Source organism: Mus pahari, chromosome 3, assembly GCF_900095145.1.
Source record: "Mus pahari chromosome 3, PAHARI_EIJ_v1.1, whole genome shotgun sequence".
Classification (NCBI taxonomy): Eukaryota; Metazoa; Chordata; class Mammalia; order Rodentia; family Muridae; genus Mus; species Mus pahari.
In genome coordinates this window covers 36,070,462-36,076,604 of record NC_034592.1, presented here as the reverse complement: position 1 = coordinate 36,076,604, position 6,143 = coordinate 36,070,462, and the positions used below count along the sequence as shown (strand labels likewise).

The window sequence follows — 6,143 nt, the reverse complement described above, 5'->3', positions numbered from 1 at the left end:
CACTGTAGTTGACTTCAGACACTCCAGAAGAGGGAGTCAGATCTTGTTACGGATGGTTATGAGCCACCATGTGGTTGCTGGGATTTGAACACCGGACCTTTGGAAGAGCAGTCGGGTGCTCTTACCCACTGAGCCATCTCACCAGTCCCCTTTCCTTCTCTTTTAATTCTCTCTGTAAATACTCCCACAGACGCAACCCGAGGTATATTGAACATGGGCATGTTCTGGGCACACCTTAATCCAGTCAAGTTCAAGTTAAGGCTTTTTACTTTAACTGAAATTTATCTCCTGGATTTTACCCAGCAGGGCCACAGATGTCACATGTCACTTTGAAAGTCTATTCTGGCAGTGATGGAGATTCTTAGAAGTCTGGAGGGAAGCAGAGCTGAGCCAGAAAGTCACAGCAGTCACACAGGTTGGAGATGGTGATGGCTGGAACTAACGGCCTTGGGAATGGTAAGAAGGGTGAGAAGTCAGGGAGCTGTGACTGGTGGAGGGAAGGGCCAGTGGACGGAGATGCTCCTCCTGAAAGTAGCAGAGGTAGCTAAGAACATGTTCTTGGGCAGCTGGTGAGTGTCAAAGTTGAGCTGCTGGTGAAGCCTTTGGGAAGTGAAACAAGGACAAATGGACCCGATGAAAAGGTTGGTGGGGAGCTTGGTGCGCTTGGCTTTAGTGGAAGGATGCCAGCCAAGTCTCCAGAGGTCTGTGATGGTCAGTCTTCCTCCACAAAGGAGCACAAACAAGATCAAGACCTGTGTGCTCACTAAGCAAAAATAACGCGATATGGCGTTCACGATGCAATTGAGAAGTGAGCAAGAAGTCACACCAGGCGTGTACAAAGAGCACTGAGAATACAAATGCGCGACGAAGAGGATGAGCACTGTCACACTTCCGAAGGGCAGATAAAGGAGAACAGACTGGAAGGGTTTTTAAGGTTAGATCTTGTTTAATCGTTTGTGAGGAGAGCAAGGCCTTTGCCTGAGATGGACAAGGCTGGTAGAGGAGCTGATGTGGCAGAGGGGCTAAGAGGGGTTAAGTCTCAGGATGTGAGCAGACTGTTACCTGCTGCTTCCACCTTCCCTGTGGCAGGACTTGCTCCTCTGCAAGGCAGAGAGGCTTCTGGGAGACTGTTGCCTGCGCTGAGCTGTGCAGGTAGTGATCTGGGGAGAGATGAGGGAAAGCTCCATTCTCAGTCTCACCTTCGGTCTTCCCGTTATTTGAAGGGTTCTGTCTTTGAGCACTTCCTGTTTCTACTTCTTCTAAGACTTGTTTTGGAGAAAGCTTTGGTGTAGCTTATAAAAGGAAAGAAAAAAAGACCCACATAAATCTGGGTAACTGGCTCATTTCTGAGATAAGGCAGCTCTCGTCCTTCTTGTTTTGATTTGCATGCTGGTCGAATGGGATCATACTTTTACATGAAAGTTCTGAACTGGAATGCAAACACATACAGAGAGTTTTCTTTGATCTGAATGTTGATAGGTGACTTTGGAACTGCCAACAAGCCAAGATGAAAGACGAAGCAGCGGGAGCTGACTCACCGCTTCAAACAGGGCCGCTAGAAACACGGAACCGGAAGCTGCTGCACGCAGTCGTGAAACAAGGAGATCCCGACTTCCGCCGCTTCGCATTGGTGCATTCAGGGTCTTATGTAGCCTTAGTAGAACCTGCCTCTGATAGACACCCCTCTGACACTGAACAGCCCCCCAAACCCAGGAGAGAGAAGGGATAAAATCTTGAGGACCTGGGTCCGTTTTGCTTTTGGTACCAACCTCCCTTAGCCTGCCAGGTGCCTGTCTCCTTGTTAGTCAGATAGGCTGCCTTAGCAAGATGTCCCTGATTGTGTGGCTTAAGCAATAGACAAATATTTTTCAGTTCTAGATGCTGGACGTACAAGAGCAAGGATCAGTGGGTTCTCCTTGGCTTGCACATGGCCTCTTCTTACAGTGTCTTACCACTGATGTATGCATTCCCTAGTTTCTCTCCTTTTTCTACAAGGACAGCGGTCCTATTAGATTAGGTTCCTGCCTCGTCATTTCGATGGACCTTAATCACCCTCTCAAAGGTCCTATTTCCTACTAAAAATAGATTTTGGGAGGGGACAAACAAACACTCTGCAGTCCCCCCTTAACATCCTCAGGATGGGATTCTCTGGTTGAAGTTCTACCTGTCACTCAGCTCCTTCTGTGTTTCTATGCCGGGTGGCTTCAGGGGTCACCTCTCTCTTGTTAGAATTATCTGTGGCTGAAGACTGAGGAGCCAGCTTTTCATTTTGAACCAACTTGGTTTTGGTTTCCTCACTGATGCAATCTCTAAGGAGGCCCCATAGTTCTCATCTCATAGAATTATCATGAGAAGTAAAGGAGTCATTTTTAAATGTAGAGTTCTGCCTTTGAAAGATACCGAGGGCTACTGTCACCTCTTATTCAGGTTCTCTGGCTTCTGTCATTGCATCTATTTCTCCTCTGCAAGAGGGTTCCCTCCTAGACATTATCAGGCTGGCCTGGAACTTGCCATCCTCCTAATACTGACAGCTTTTCTAATACTGAGATTACAGGCACCTATTTGCCAGGTCTAGCTTCCAGCTGTCTAAATGTTCTCTCCTTTCTAGCTGCTTCCTTGGTCCTTGTGGCCTAGTCATGGACACCACCCTTCATTCTCACCAACCAATTTTTTTTTTTTTAAATACAAAGACCCATAGTGAATCTTTTTTGTGGCATTTGGCTCACCGTTCCTAAAGGAAGGAACTTAAATATTCCCTACTCATCATTTTGTCTGATTGGTCAAGGGAACCTGGTTAGGTCTTTCTGATTGGTCAAGGGAACCTGGTTAGGTCTTTCTGATTGGTCAAGGGAACCTGGTTAGGTCTTTCTGATTGGTCAAGGGAACCTGGGTTGGTCTTTCTCTAATCATGCCCCGCCTTGGTCCAGTCATCCAAGTCTGGGAAAGAACCGTTTTCTTGTGTACTCAGTAGTTGGACAAGGAAGGGTGAAAGCCAGAAAAAGAGCACCAAGAGGCACCATGTGCACCTGTGCTTATGTCATCACTATGCGCTACCATTTCACATCTCTGCTTTTCCTAAACACATTATAACAAATGACTTTTTTTTTTTTTTTTTTTTGAGACAGGGTTTCTCTGTATAGCCCTGGCTGTCCTGGAACTCACTTTGTAGACCAGGCTGGCTTGAACTCAGAAATCCGCCTGCCTCTGCTTCCCAAGTGCTGGGATTAAAGGCTTGCACTGTCATGCCCAGCTACAAATGACCTTTTAAAATGGCTTTTTTTTTTCTCTCTTCCTCTTATAGCCCTCTTAGCACCTGACTGCCCCTCTAGCCACTCTCCGGGAACTATTTCCATGCACTCCTATTTATCTTCTGGAAATTATCCACAGAGACCTCAGCCCTTTACTTACTTGAGCTCCTTGACCCAGTGAGACACCCTGTGTAACAGTTCGGCTGTTTCCTGTGCTGACTGCTAACCAGCCTGAGGTTCCCCCTGCCATATGCCTCAGATTTCTGACTTCTGGACTTCAGCAGATTCGTAGGTATCTTAGACTGTGAGCGTCTACTAAACAGAAACAACATCTTCAAAGTGACCAGAAAAGACTGTTTAAGTGATTACCGACAAAGGCAGAATCATGGGATGTGTATTTCCGCACAGTGAGGGATCCAATTGAGGTTATGTCCCTACTTAGAATTCAGTGTGAAAAGGGGTCAAAACTCTGTCCCCTTTGGTACTGTGAATGTTTATCTCTGAAGGGAAAACACAACTACCTTTAGAATGTGATAGTTGGAGAGACAGGAAGCTACAAAGCCACAACGTGAAGCCAGAATTTCCTGAGTTTGATAGAGGAAATCAAAGCATGTTATAGAAAATAGTCAACACTTGGTGTTTGGTGGCTATTTCCCCCTCTGAAAGATGAGACTCACTACTAGGAATCTGTAGGAAGTGGTAGCATGTGCCATGGGTCAAGAACAGCAAGCCCAGAAGATGACCTAGATTGGCCCAGGTCTGTGCCTTCAATGAAACAAGTTAAGTAACTGCCACTTCTCTCAGGGTCCAGAGCCAGAGATCACAGGCTCTTTGTCAAGCACAGAGAGAATGATCTATCTGGTTCTCACCTTAGTGTTGGCTTAGTTTCAAGGGTTGGACTTGGTGTCATAGACTAATTTGTGAAATTTCGTTTAGCAGACTGAGTCCAAGACTGGCACACATTTCTGCCTTAGGTTCTCCAGTTCTGGGATTAAAGCTGGGAGCAACCATACCTGGCTCAGAGACTTTTTTTATATCTGGATTGAATGAGGCTCACTTTCCTATTAGAATCCTGTTCCAGAGTGGGCAAAAGAAGGTGAAGAGGCTCCCAAAGCTGGATTTAGTTAAGTGAAGCTCACCTGTGTGTGCCTGTGGTAGGAGGCATATACACTGAGGGACAAATGTTTGATAGAGATGTGCTCTTCCTGGAGTGGAGTTGTCCTAATACCAATTACTGGGAACGATGAAGAGGCTTTGATCACTTTGTCAGAAGCATGAACTACTTGTTACTGTGCATGAGTTAAGAACTCAGAAGTCAGTTCCCTATCATGTAAGAACTGATTCGGAGCCATTCTTGGCATAAAACAGCCTTGAAACCAGCTAGAACAAGAAATTCAATTACAGCAAATCCATGGTAATCCCCCACCCCAACTTCACCTTTAGACTTCAAGACACCTAGGGAGAGTTTCTTGAACAGTACAAGGATATCTTTCTTGTAAATCTCTTCACAGGAGTAAATCTTTCAACGTCTCTTTGTGTAAAGTCTCCTCTGGATCCCCTGATGGAAAGTGAAGGGAATATGAAGGGTAAAGGGATCTACCTCCTGCTTCATCTTTCCGACAGTCAGTAACTCCTTGTTCCAGGAAACTCCCTCCTTCCCTGCAAGCTGATGGTGGAGGCCCTCTTTCATCCTATGTGGTCGTCAGTTTTCTGCTACTATAACAAACAGCCTTATACAGGGAAATGTTGGCTCACTGTTGGGAAGTTTCAGTCCATGGTCAATTGCCCTGGTGCTTGTGGATCTGTGGTGTGGCAGCACTTCTCAGGGGAGTTGGGCAGTAGAGCAAAGTCACTCATGTTCAGAGTGAGAGAAACAGAGAGGGTCCCCAAGATCCCACTGGAAGGTACACCTCCATGGATCCAAGAATTTTGGAGCTAGGTTCTATCTCCAAGTCCTATTAACATCACCCTGGAGACCAACATGCTAATGCACAGGCCTCTGGCAGTGGGTGGGTAGGGGCAGCACAGAGGGTGGGGTGGTACTCTAAACCCAAGTTTTAGCACCTCACAACCTGGTCAGTCTTTCTTCATAGACAAACTCCTTTATAGAAACCTTTACCTAACAGCTGTTTAATGAGATATTTTTCCATATTATGAGCCATATAAACACTTTCTTTACTTCAGATACTTTTCCTTATATATGTAAAACAGATTAAAGAAATGTTAGCATTTTGGCTTAGTAAATGGGTGATTAGACTCCAGCCTCTCCAGGTTCTCATCTACTTTCTACCTAGGTGACATGCGCTAATTTCCTAAACTATTTAGATTCCTGGAGTAAAAGAAAATGGGAGAACTAGTTGTGTTCCATTTCACTAGCCAATATTAGTAATTATTTTCATCTTAGCAATGCTTGTCAGTAATGAGGATGTTTTATAATCACTTATTATGTTAAAAACTTCTGTGGACATGTTTAATGGGCCTCAAGGGTTTTGTTTCTGTCATGAGATGGAATTGAATTCTCTTCAGGATTATGGGCTGGTTGTGGAGCCTTGCTTCTCACCACAAGAGGTCAGCAGGAGCAGTGTCATTGGATCTGAGGCAGACAAGGCACACTGCCCCCATCCTCTGCTTTCTCCTTCAGAGCTCTTCTCCTTCAGACACCATGCTAGAGGAAGCCCACAGCACAGAGAGACCACGTGAAAGCCTTATGGCCAACAGTGTCAATCAGGGTCTCAGTTAGCAGCTCGTTTCAAACATACTGCAGTGAGTCCGTGTAACTCCTCAGGCATGGTCTGACTGCCAAGAAATCCCAGTGACAGCCACCTCAAGAGTCAGGCCAGGGCATAGAGGTCATGTGGTCACATCTGTTGTGACATACATTCTTTTTTTTTTTTT

At 45.6% G+C, this 6,143-nt stretch overlaps 1 pseudogene; it reads left to right on the top strand.

Annotated features, from left to right (window-relative positions):
• The first annotated feature begins 1,507 nt into the window (after positions 1–1,507).
• LOC110317867 overlaps positions 1,508–6,143 on the top strand; it is a 7,585-nt pseudogene continuing 2,949 nt past the window's right edge.